This window comes from Carcharhinus amblyrhynchos, chromosome 9 (genome assembly GCF_965287045.1).
Source record: "Carcharhinus amblyrhynchos chromosome 9, sCarAmb.v2.hapA, whole genome shotgun sequence".
NCBI lineage: Eukaryota > Metazoa > Chordata > Chondrichthyes > Carcharhiniformes > Carcharhinidae > Carcharhinus > Carcharhinus amblyrhynchos.
Window position 1 is genome coordinate 109,491,013 of NC_137332.1, and position 14,282 is coordinate 109,505,294.

Consider the following 14,282-nt stretch of genomic DNA (forward strand, 5'->3'; position numbering starts at 1 on the left):
CACTCTGTGCATCTCCAATTCCCCTTTTTTCCCATGATTATCTCTAGTGCTTTCTTTAACTATGGCGATGGCGTGTGATAGTTCATTTGGGGGCCTGAGTTACCGCGGGAGGGGGCATTTCTAAGTCCATCTATGGACAGTGAAGGTAGAAACTCAATTCTTCTTTCCATCACGTGGCACTTCTTACCGCCTGCCATTGACACATGTTGGAGGGCTTAACTTGGTTGTGATTCAACATCTTCACCGTTTTATGACTGGAAGTCGCAGATTCCGTATCAGGGATAAGGGGAGCACCCCTCTGCCTATTCATTGTCCCAAAAAGCGCCCTTTCCCCCCAGTGATCTCCTAAAGGCTTCAATTTCCACGACCAATTTCATCCAAATCCAAGAGGACAACTTCCCGTGACAACTGGGAAACTGTAGCTGGTTCCTGGGGCCAATGGATAAACTACACATGCTTCGCCTTCCTGCTATAGAAAGCTTCCAATGTTTAATATTACTGAATCATTTTTTAAATATTATTCTTATAAAATATCGAATGCAGGTATTTGCTGAGGTTAAGATGCGTTCTCCGAAATTACACAACCAGGTATTAGCGTTGTGACAGTTACTTGACATTTTTCTTCCCAAGACTTTAGCATTGGTGCCAAAGGGATTCTGTATAAATAGGTCAATTGCAGAGACACTAATTTCAGTTCAACTCGAAATTCCAGCTATTTACATCCTGGGCCGATCATTTAGGCCCGCAGTGTTATTGCCATTATTCAAGACTTATTTTAATTTGTCGTTTTTAGTTGTTACAGGGATTGATATACCTGAATTTCTCTGGTAACTGCGATCTTAAGTATTGGTAAATATTGATTTTCTCCATATTTGCATAAAAAGGCAAAATATGTTATTTCTTTTAGAGAGAATTACCATCAACTAGTGCCAAATGACACTCTGCAAAATATTCAATTGTAAATATTTGTCTAAAATCTGAATGGGTGTATTTCTGATGATAGAAGCAATCAGAAACATTCTCAAAATTGTCATTTTGAACATTTAAGTGGAACGTCATGTCCGTCAGACACAGAGGAGAGAATGATGGGGGGTGGGCAAGTGTATTTTCAAATCTCACTTGTCTATCGTGAACTTAGGGCAATGCACAACGGCGCTGCTTTTCCATCCCGTCTGCTTCGATTCTCCTTTGAAGCCACCGCTCTTTTATAACGGGGAGGGGCACATGCCCTTTGGTCCTAGTGCTCCCCCACGTCAAGAAATTGCAAAGAAAATTCTTCAGGCATTGCAATAAGGCGGGTTATCAGTTAGCGAGAAAAAGAAAATGGATAAAAGAAAAACTTGACCCCGCCAAGTCAGTGAAGGAACCAGACGGAGTGATACACGTATTTTGTGACCTTTACCTCCTTGGAACTTTCTCAAGGGGAATACAAGTTTGTAGATAATGTGGATACAAGCAATATCCCCAAAGCCCATAATGCCAGAGCGAGGCAACCCCTGCGTTCTGATTAAGAGATAGATGTATTTGAATTCCTCTGGTAGCAATACTTGCTTGATGCTATCTCAAATGAAAGATCGATTTATCATTTAGTTTTATCGTACCTTTAGATGCTTGTGATTGTATTGAGAACAATAAAAAAAACTGTTATATAACATTATTCAACACAGTTTATGCAAATACCTGAGTTTTTTTAATTGATCGAGTATGTTTAGGTTTTATACTTCAGATTGAGACATTAAAAACGGTGAACTATTTTCATAAATTAATCTAAGAAATCGATTTGCTCCATAAATCTGTCGCCGAATGCAGCAACATTCAAAATTAAAGGAGGCTAGGGCTTTTATTTAACACAAGAGGCTCCTGTGTTTCTCGAAAGTGATGATGAGCCGTCTTCTTCAACGCCGCATTCCATGGGGTGTAGGTACACCCTCAGTGTGGTTCTGGAAGAATTTCCAGGATTTTACACCAATTATAGCGAAGGAAGCAGTCAGATTTTATTTTTGTAGGCTTCGTCGCAGTTTTTATACGATTGAGCGTCTAGCTGGGCCATTTCAGAGGTCAGTTAAAAGTCAACCGCATTGCTGCGGGTCTGGAGTCACATGTTAGGCAAGGTCTTTTGTTTTTTTTAGATCAATTAATGACAAATTCTTGCGAATGGCTTCTAAATCAAGGTGCATTAATTGAGTTTAAATTTCACTTGCTTCAGTGGGATTCAACCCGTGGTCCCAAGAGCAGCAGTCAGGGACATCTGGGTTACAGCCCGGTGTCATTACCACAACGCCACCTCCCTATATATAAGTGGGAGTCGAGGCAGAATTCATCTGTTGAAATGGAAGGATTGATAAAGAAGGAGGTTGCTAATTCGATCATAGCTGAGTAAGGTGACTGGAATTAAATTAGATTTTCCTCACTGGCAAAGTAACCACTTTCTGTGCTGTGTATCTCTGTGGTTGCGTCTGGGTAAGACACATTCCAGCATCTACATGTACAATGCACTTTACCGCTTAAAAATACTTTCCATGCATTTCAGGATTTATGCCTGCTTTAGTTTACTCGGGGAGTGCAGAGGCTCAAGAAGGCAGTTCACCGCCATCTCATGCGGGGCAACTAGCGACTCCCGCATCCTATAAATGACTTTTTAAAAACAGGCAATAGGAAATTGGCTGGTTGCGTGTGACTCTTAGCTGTCTGAGGCAGTACCAAGATTCATAGGCTGATTTGTTCCCACTCTAGATCGGATGATGAGCACTGCTGCCTCACAGTGCCAGGGTCCCGGATTCGATTCCTGATGAGTGAAATCTCCCTCTCTCTGTCTCTCTGAGTAGAAAATCTAGACTTTTCCATTTCCTACAATATTTGTCCGCGCCAACTCTCCCGCAAGTTCACTGCAGGTGACCAAATCCCGCCGCGGCAAGTTACTTCTATGACGACGGTTCGCCCTAGTGCTAATGTGCTTGCTGCAATACTGTTAACATCATTGCCTCCACTCGAGATCCATTCCATCAACCTTGCCATTACTTTTCACGGATTTAACGTGGGTGGCGAGTGGGGGAGTTGGGGGATGAGTGCTGTTGGGGGGCGGTGGAGGGGGGGTGGTGGGGCGGAGAAGCGTGCTGCAGCACATGGTATATTGTTTCCGAAGGAGGTGACGTTTGGAAAGGTCACTTTTTTTTTGTGAGTGTGGCTTCAGAAGACATGGGTGTCAAAGGGCGTGGGGCCAGCAAAGGAGCAGAATATCCTACGATCTCAAACACCCACTGGAGTGTATTTAACAGTTGATAGTCATGAACATTCATGTGTTCTAATAGCCTTGTTCATAAAGAAATTGAGAGGACTATGCCATAAACAGAGTTCTTCCCGCAGTGCTTACAATAACTGTTGCCTTGATTTCTATATGTTGCAGCGGTTCAACCTATTACCTATTATCTATTGGGCGGCTCGGTGACACAGTCGTTAGCACTGCTGCCTCACAGCGCCAGGGTCCTAGATTCGATTCCTGGCTTTGTGGAGTCTATGTGGAGTTTGCACATTCTCCCCTTGTCTGCGTGGGTTTCCTCCGGTTACCCTGGTTTCCTCCCACAGTCCAAAGATCTAACCCAATCTCTAAGTTCACCTGCCAAAGATCAAAGAAAAGCACAGCACAAGAACAGGCCCTTCGGCCCTCCAAATCTGCATCAACCATGGTGCCCATCTTAACTAAAACCGCCTACCCTGCCGGGGACCATATCCCTTCATTCCCACCCGTTTGTCAAAACGCCCCTTGAAAGTCACTACCATATCCGCTTCCATTACTTCTCCCGGCAATGAGTTCCAGCCACCCACTACTCCCTGTGTAAAAAATCTGCCTCATACATCTCCTTTAAACCTTCCCTCTTGCCCCTTAAACTTGTGCCCCTAGTAATTAACTCTTCCACCCTGGGGAAAAAGATATGCCAGTTAGGTAGGCATGCTAAATTGCCCCGTAGTGTCAGGGGGACTAGTTCGGGGCAAATGCAAAGGGTTTATAAGATAGGACATGGGTGGGATTGTAGTTGGTACAGACTCGATGGACCGAATGGCCTCCTTCTGCGCTGTAGGTATTCGATGATTACATGGAATTTGGCCTGAAGGAATAAATCCTTAGTGCCTTTGTACAACTATGTATTAAAAATATACTAAATTAGGGATTTGATGATACTGGCAATTTGCAACAACAGCCATTCTGTTGGTAAGAAGCCACTCTGGAGATATATTCTTCCCCTTAAGTGCAGAGTCAACTTAGTGACAGACTTGATAGTGCAACTGCTCCTTAGTTTGAAGATAATAGATTCAAGTCCCATTCCAGAAATGTGAACAGATAATATAAGCTTATACAACCAGTGTGCAATGTACAACCAGCTCCTCACTGCCAGGGGTGCCCTACTTTGTGTCAGAAGTTAAATCGGAGTCCCAGCTGAGCACTCAGGTCGGCCAAAAATGCCATTCGAAGAACAGCAAGGTGGGGTGGGGCTGTTGGGAAGGCATGTCCCTGTGTCCTAGCAAAATGCAGATTTCAACCAAAATTCCTGGCTGGGGAACAGGTTGTACGTTTTAGTAGCAATTATTTTGCCATGGATCCATATGGGATATCCTGAGTTTGCTGTTACGATAAATACAGGCCTTGGCTTTGCGACAAGTCAATTGGCCCAAATGTAAGCATGTGCGTAGTTGCAACTAGCGGGATGAATCTCTTCATGCGCTGCCTGCATCTCTTTAAGTTGCCTTCATTGACTTCATTGAGCCTGAGATATTGGACGGGGGATTAGGCTGAAGCATCACAAAAGTCCAGCTGTGAATCCACCAGCTTGGTCACACTACCAGTGAATGACCAACCTCAAAGTTAACATTTTGTGATCCGGGGCCCATTTAATCGATTTGTGGAACTGTACAATAACATTTCTTTTTTGGTTCTTCCTGTGTTTTATCTACTTTCAATTCAATAGTGGGAAGACTGAAGTCATTTTTTTTGGTCCCCGCGCCAAACTCCATTCCTCCAGCTATATATTCCGGCCTGGTAATAGCCTGAGATTGAGCCAGTTGATCCTAAACTTAGCGTCGCATTTGAACTTGAGCTGGACTTCTAAAGTCATCCTGGTCCCACCACCAAAACTTTCCAGCTCCGTATCATGGTTTGCTTTGGCCCTGTCTCTATTCATCTGCTACTGAAACACCCATGTTTTTATATCTCTGGACATGGCTAATCCATGGTAATCCTGGCTCGCTTCCCACATTAGCCCCCTCTGCAAACTTGAGGTCATCCAGAATTCTCCTCCCTTCCGTGACTTAACTTGCAGCAAGTCCCATCACCCTACCAAAACATGGCGTCCGTTACATGAGGTGATATTAGGTCAGGTAATCAAAACTTGACCACAGAGGTAGATTTTAAATATTCTCGTTCCGCTATTGCCACTGTTCCCGCTGGTGTACATTGACACCTGGGCAAGCAATATTTTAATTTTAAATTTCTCATCCTTACCGCCTTGTCCACGCCATTTCCTCTAGCAAGACAACTATCCGAGAAAACTGCGGTCTTTTAATTCTGGCCTCTTAAGAATTACTCATTATAATTGCTGCAACATTGGTGGCCATGATTTCATTTACCTGGGAAGCTTTGGGATTGTCTCTCTCTACACCTCTCCGCCTCTTCACATTCCTTAGGAGACTGATTAAGATCTACTCTTTGATCCAGCTTTTGGTTACCTGACCTGGCATCTTCTGTGTATTCCTCTGGAGAAACGCGGCTATGTTTTGTTTTATAATGTTCTAATGAACCTGCGTTGGGCGTTCCATTACATTACATGTACCATAGAAATAGAACGTTTAGTGTTGTTGTTGACTACGCATCTGAAGGTTCTGGCTTCAGAACCACCCCCCCCCCCCCCCAACCCCCGCGGAGAGACTTTGGCATGAGAATCCATGCTGACATTCTGATCCAATACTAGAGGAATAATACCCTGGTAGAACTTGAATGGATAGAGAGCAGGGGTATTATCTCGGATGTCCTAACCAATACGCCCCGATCCGCCCCCCACTCCTCACTTCCCAATCAACATCACAAAAATAGATTGTTTCTACATTTGTGCTTGCTGGAATTCGCTGCCTCGCTCTCTACATTATAACGGTGACTGTACTTCAAAAGGGTGGTGCCTTCAACAAGAGGCTACAGAAATGCAATTTAGTTTTCTCTTTTCATGAAATCTTGTTGAAATCAGTTAATACCACTATGGATTCTATGATTCTATAAACTTCCGAGGATGCCTTTCAATTTAACTTAATTAATTGATCCATACAAGGCAATTTTTAGGGGAACAATACTCAATTAGTTACCCCGCTTTCAAAATCCCACTCTGAGTATATTTTTACATAATATAGTATTAGATTTTGGTTGCATTTAGAAGAGCAACTAATGAATGCAATAAATAATGAATAACTGGATGGCGTTTCCCAATAGTATTTAATGTTACACTTGACAAAAGTGCAGCTTACGCGTTTTTTTAATAACAATGCACAAAACTAATAGCAGCATAAGCTTTACCACAGTTCACTAGAGCACATTCAGGGGAGAAATGGTAAAGACAAGTGTTATCTGTGTCAATGTAAGACTAAGTAGTGTCAGTGGAGAATGAATGTGAAAACAGCCAGAAAAGTCCGTTTGTTTTTCTCTGAACTGCCTGGAAAAGTGATAATGTGCGCTCCTCAGAGGCACTTCCTTCCTTCACGTCGACCGGACTTCGCATTGGTAGTCCATAAACGGACGGATGAATTGACTAAATTTTCTTTCCGCCCACCTGATACATTGCGCTTACGTTACAAGGACACTCCTCTCAATGAACAATGTGTCCCCTTTCTGCGAAACCTCGGCAGAAAAGATATTCTGAAAGTACATTTTGACGGTCAGTAAAGGCTGGAATACACATTACTTACTATCTTCACATTGGTTGCAGAACATTGTTGCGAAATACTTGCAACACAAGGCTCCAGGCAGCTGCAACATTATCGTTGAACCTTGAGGCTCAGAACATTATTCTGATTAACAAGCAACAATGAGAGGAGAACACATCCTTTTCATTCAGATCACTTACTCCTGTATTCCACACACGAACACCCTGTATTCTTTTATTTGTGCAGAACATTTTATGTTTGGGAGTTTCTTAATTTTGTTCCCTTTTCGCTTAAATCGCATCAGCTGCGGTCACTTCGCAACTTGGCAAAACAAAACCTTTTGTGCTTAAATAGGGGACACGCAAATAGTTCGTTACAGCTCTCTGCCATCTCCCCATTCCTCAGCTTTTGACCGCCAGTGCATATCACATTTATATGACCTAACATTAATGGCTTTCTTTTTTCAGCCGCCTAACCCTAAGGTCTAGAATACTCTCAATAAACATTCCTGCCCCCTTGCCTCTTGTCCTCTCTTTACCAGGTTCCTAAAGCCTAACTATTGTATTGATCATTTGGATGCCAGACTCTTAAAGTTGTTTCGTGGCAAATTATGTTTTGTGTAACATTATATGACGTTGAAGGGTCTGTATAGATGTGCGTCGTTCTCGCTGCCACTGTTGGGAGCCATAGTTCGGTATCACAGTGCCTAGCGGGCAATTCCACGTTTCTATTAAGGACATGGAATCATGGAAAACTTACAGTGCAGAAGGAGGTCGTTCGGCCCGTCGAGTCTGCACCAACAACAATCCCACCGAGGCCCCACATATTTACTCCGCTAATCCCTTTAATTTACGCATCCAGGACATTAAGGGGCAATTTAGCATAGCCAATGTACCTAACCCGCAAATCTTGACATCCATCACAAGCGGCTGCTACTGTGAGCTACTGACGTTCTGAGTTGGGTTCAATCAGCAACATGGCTACAACATTAGAATTTTGTTCTTTGCAAACCTGCAACCTTAAACATTTCAAGCAGCACAAACAATCGAGAAATAGAGCAAGGAATAGAATTCTGGTGCCTCGGCGTTGCCATTGCACGACTAAGACTTTGAAACCGCATATGGGCCAAGCTTTAGGTTTAGATTCCATGGTTTATTGATTCTACCTACATTTCGCATCATTCTATTCAATGTTTGCTGAGATAAATCGCCATTGGTCAGCAATGGTTGACTAGAGCTGTCAGCGATTCTGAAGAAACACCTGCTCCTGGTTCCTTTCTAAATCTCTTTTTTCCCCTTTCAATGAATAAGTTGAGAATCACCATTTCCACAATAGTGATTCTGCCCATAGTTCTCCAACAGAAAATGCAATCCTTCATAAAACAGGGTGAGAAATTTGCCACGGGTAGTGCAAAATCGGCGTCATCATAATTTTCACCAGTATATAACTGGTCATTCAGTTAGAATTATAGAATCCTTACAGTGCACAAGTAGGCCATTCGGCCCTTCGGCCCTGCATCGTCAACGATCCCACACTGAACCTCGCAACCCCAGGTATTTACCATCTTAATCCCACACTCAGGGGCATCTTTGGAGCGTGGGAGGAAACCAGGGCACCGGGAGGAAACTCATGCAAGCATGGGAAGAACATGCAAACTCCACCCAGTCAACCAAAGCCGGAAGTGAACCTGGGTCCCTGAAGCTGTGTGGCAGCAATGCTAATCATTGTGCCACCAGTTCCGCTCATAAGGGCAAGATGCTCCCATTCTACGCCATCTCATGATGAATTTGTACCCCCTTAGCATTTAGCCCGAGTTCGCAAATATTTATTTATTTAATTTGTGTCGCTGGGATAACAATTTCTAAGAGTGGCTCCGTCAGTTCATCTTCTATAAGCTCCAGTTAAACTAAAGTATCCTTACTGGCGTCACACCCCAATTACCCTTCATCTCTGAGCTCGCCTCCAACATTGATTCTACTCTCTACACATCTTGATCTCAATACTCACACCCTCGACTTCAAATTACCCCATGAACCCTGTCACTGAAACTTCCACCAACGCGTCAGCCCCTCCGAGAACTCTGCATTCATCTAAATCAGACATGTTATTATTGTTCCACTTCCTTTGCTCCCCGATTAGCGGTCACACCTCTAGACAGCGAGGCTGGAACCTGTGGGATTCTATCCCCAACCTTCTCCTCCTCTCGCTATCCTGTTTTAAAACGCACTCCTTATTCAGTCGCCTGTCCGAATGTCTCTTTATGTGGTTCATAAAATCATTGGCTTCCTTCTGCACAGTGAGGAATCTTTCGGCCCATCTGCACTCACAACAAGCACACCCTAGGCTGTATCTCCACAATCCCACACATTTACCCTGCTAATCCCGCTAACCTACACATCCCAGGGCGCTATAGGCAATTTAGCATGGCCAATCAACTCATACCACACATTATTGGACTGTTCGAGAAAACCGGAGCACCCGGAGGAAACCCATGCAGACACGGGGAGAATGTGCAAACTCCGCGCAGACAATGACCCAAGCTGGGAATCGAACCCGTGTCCCTGGAACTGTGAAGCAGTAGCGCTAACCATTATGCCACCGTGTCGCCACCATCCCCCCACGACCCCCCCCCCCCCCCCGACTAGTTCAGTGTGAAATGTCTGATTTTTCTCCAGTGAAGCGATTTTAGCGCTTATCTAGGTTAAAAGTATTACATAACGACCAGAGTTGGGTTTTGAGTTGTCCTGTTACTACCATCGAACAGCAGAAATGTTAATTTTCGACATGTAGACAAATTATTAATGTGATGATAAAACCTTGTGTCCAGAAAGAAATTCGTTCCTTCTGAGTTAGCATTAACTAGTTTTTAATTAATTTTCTCAATTCATTTTCTCCATTCATGTCATAAATCCAATTCACGTCGGCCACCCATCGAGTAACAAAGGATACTGCCCTTACTCTTTTTAGGTCACGTTGATACTTTAAGATTTTCCCATTGAATTCTCTAATGTCAACTGGCCAGACTCTTCCCAGTAAGAAGTCTCACAATACCAGGTTAAAGTCCAGCAAGTTTATTTGATATCACAAGCCATAAGCTTTCGGCGTATTACCCCTTCATCATCTGATGAAGGGGCAGGGCTCCGAAAGCTTGTGGCTTGTGCTACCAAATAAACCCGTTGGACTTTAACCTGATATTATGAGAATTCTTACTATGCTTACTCCAGTCCAACGCTGGCATCTCCACATCAGACTCTTCCCAGCAGAGAACATATTTGCATCTATCTTATGCCATTATCAACTTTAATAGACGATGATAAAACTGATCAATTGTCGTTTAATCATCCGTCATTTTTTGTAGGAAATCTCCACGGTCGAGAATACTTAATATGTTGAAGGAAATGTTATTGGTGCATTCAATCAAGTGAAGGAAACCACTCTGTGGTGTACAAAGGGCATTTAATTCCACATGCACATTAACACGGTTAATTTCAATTACTGAACAATCTCACGATTTGCACAATTTTGTAATATGGGCTCACAACATAGGAACTAGGCTTACACTCAGTAACTTAAAACCATTTCTAGCAGAACATACCCACCAGAGCTGAGAAACGCCTGATGTTAAAATATCTGCTAACTTGTTGCGTGTCAAACCCCAATGTAATCTTCAACAGGTTTTGCAGTATCATAATGCACAGGTAACCAATGTGCTACTCAGAACCAAAGAGAAACAAATAATGAAGAAGAATAAAGACATTATCAAACACGCTCCAATGGAAATGGAAACGGACAAAGGTAAGGCAATGAAATTAATTAGCATTTCATTCCGTTTCTTCACTTGATGGGCACGAGCTGCTGGTTTTGTCAACAACCTTTGTATTCCAAGGATGTCCTTTAAGGAGGGAAATCTGCCGTCCTTACCTGGTCTGGCCTACATATGTCTCCAAAGCCATAGCAGTGTTGTTGACTCTCTACTGCCCTCCAAGGGCAACTAGGGATTGGCAATAAATGTTGGCCAGCCATCAACCCCCATGTCCCATGAATGAGTAAAAAATGATTTTTGAAAAATTACCTTGCATCCCCTGGTATCCATCACAACAATTTTTCCCATTGCAGAGACTTTCACTTTACATGAAGCCTGATGCTTTGCTTCAATCAATAGAGAGACAAAATGGTACAAAACGGTAACTGTTCAGTTAAGCCTCTGTGAGTGGAAGATATGGTCAATATTTCCTATTTAAACTCAAGGCTTTTCCTATAGGAAACGCTTTGTGATACAAAGGGAGATGCAAGTGGGCAGCAGGCTGTTGGGTTGGCATTGGTCTTAGGCAGTAAGAGGAAAGGAGATATGAAACAGGCAACAAATTCACTATCGCCAGATTTTCCTTATTATCCAAGACAAATCATAGTTCACAATTGTTCATTTCTTAACCAGTGGTCCTCTATTGAGGGATGAAATGGGGAAATGTTTTCACAATGCACCTATTAGGCCTTCCGCAAGTGTTCAGTGTACTAGAGACCCAGGGAAAAGCGCTATGTTCTTCGCCATTGTGGCTCTGATTGAAATAGGAATTTTCACTTTTACTGCCAACTAAAGTTTGGGCGAAAACTTTTTGGCGCCAGGTGTGCACAGCGTCAAATATTGTTATTTCCATGAATTTCAGTGAAGAATAAAGTCGACCAACATGCAATAAAAGAGGTTGGTCATGAATATACTAGTTTCTGGCTTGGCAACCGTGTGTTAAATTTACCTCAAAACATAAAAAGGACGCCTGACAGAAGAAATACACTGCAAATTAGTCTGAACACTGGCGTCCTTATTGATGCAAGCATATTCTCGTCTTCACGCACTTATTCATCATAAGGAATGATGGGCAAATTTATACACTTATTTATGTTTCCAGATACCAGCCAAAAAAAAACTAGTCTTCACAAATTTCCTCCTAAATTATTTTCGCTTTCCATGCCCAGTGATAACACAGGAATTGCTGACCAGCTGTTACAGAGACTGAATAAGTTTCATTTCCAGTTCAAATTGACAGGGAGCCCAGGGAAAGAGAGAGGAATACAACACCAGTTCTGCATCCAACTGGCAATATTGAAATCTACCCCAATAGGTTTAGGAAAGATTTAATCTGATTGCCAGCTACCGAAATACCCTTTGGGGTATCAGCCATTAAGCAGAAGATCAGCAAAATCCCATGTTTCAAAATGACATCTTAGGCATGAAGAAGAAGATTCCCACTATCATTGTCAGCATTTCTGCATCTGGCCTCAATCTGAGGGGGTGGATTTTTAAACTCGCTGAGATTTCGCGATTATTTTTAATTATATTAAAACCCAATTGTATCAGGGCCAGATGGTGCATTGATTGGGCACCCAACTAGCAACGTCAATTGGGCGGCAAGTTAAAATATTTCACAACATGGAGTTTGATATTCCAGTGTAATACTGAAGACATCCGATTAGCAAAGGCTATTTGCATTGGACGGAGGCCCGTCAGACTGGCCTTCAAGTATCTCGCCTGGTTAAGGGGAGGCAGTGGCCGAGTGGTAGTGTCACTGAACCAGAGATCCAAGTTCGAATCCCAGCACGGCAAATGGCAAAGTTTCAATTCAATAAAAATAACAGCAGTAATTAAAATTTGTTGATGATCATGAAACCATCGTGAGTTCTCGTAAAACCCATCTTGTTCACTATTGTACTTCTAAGGAAGGAAACCTGCCGTCCTTACCCGGTCTGGCCTACGTGTGATTCCAGACCTGCAGCAATGTGGTTGACTCTCAAATGCCCTCTGAAATGGAAGGCAGTTAGGGATGAGCAATAAATAGCAAAAGCAAAAAATGATGGAAAATCTCACCACGTCTGACAGCGTCTGTGGTGAGAGAATAGAGCCAACGTTTCAAGTTTGGATGACTCTTCGTCATAGACATTGAGCAATAAATGCTAGCAGAGACAGCTACTCCCACATCCAGTAAGCAATTTTAAAAAACAAGATGATATTATGTGCAATGGGGCTGAATATCAGGCGAGATCTGCAAATGGTTGGCCAAAGCGATAGTGTCCATTTTGCATCAATATCCAAAACTCCCGTCTTCCTTAACATACATGGATAACACACAACCAGCTGGTGACTTTGCATTGGAAGCGACACTTCTCGATTTTACTTCCTAGCACGTGTCCAGTACAATCAGTTAAAAGGAAACTACATTGTTGTATTCACTCTTATAGTCTTTTTATTTAAACCTTTCTGTTACAAATTACATAAATTGTACATCATCCAATCACAAAGAAAATCCAGTTTACAAGGCTGAAGGTGCAACAGCTGAGCCTTCTTCCAGGGTCATCGCTGCGCCACCCCCAGAGTCAGGTTGGTTCACAGGATCTGAAGGCACAATGATATCCCTCAAAATAGTTAACATTACTGACAGAAGCATGACTCCGAAGAAATATTGGCAACCTTTCCCAGTGGCGCCGTGGCCACATGAACCAAATGGCTGCTACTAAATTATCCAAAACCAGCCTTGAGTCAATTTGCTAATTCACAAATATTTTAGCGCAAGGAGGTATTCAGACTCCCGATTCCTATCCAGTGCCTGCTGCCAGAAAGTATATGTGTGAGGAGAGAGTTGGAATTTGCCACAGTTCTGCTATTTCTCAAAGAGAGCCAAACGCCAACTATGAATTGCCTTATTCCAAAGTGCTCCCATCTAGGTCTGGCTTTATCAGGAGAATATAAGGAAATTGGGGCAGAACTGCCACGGTTCACCCACCACCTTCTCAGAGACAAATACCGATAATCAATACCTAGGCTGGCCGAGCCACCGATGGCCACACGTCCAGTGGACGAACACATTCAATAGAAAAGTCCAGCTCCTGTGCTAGTGAACTGATTGAGCAAGAAATCCCAGTACACACCGTTAAAGGAACTTGTCCAATTTCCAAACTGCTCATGTCATAGAATAATCGAATCCTACAGTACAGAAGGAGATCATTCGGCCCATTGAGTCTGCACCAACCACAATCCTACCCAGGCCCTGTCCCTATAACCCCATGCATTTACCCTAGCTAGTCCCCCTTACACTAAGGGACAACTTAACATGGCCAATCCACTTAACCCACACATCTTTAGACTATGGGAGAAAATCGGAGCACCCAGAGGAAAACCATGCAAACACGGGGAGAATGTGCAAACTCCACACAGACAGTTTAAATAGTAAAAAAAAATCATATTAGTTTGTACATATTCTGTGTTTTTTCCCTGCATCAACGATGGTGCTCAGGGGAGACAATGACACCAAAACAGCAACAGGAATATCTCCCCCCATGAAGAACAGGGAAAATCATGACACAATTTAAGTGAGCGTGGATTTTTCCAAGGC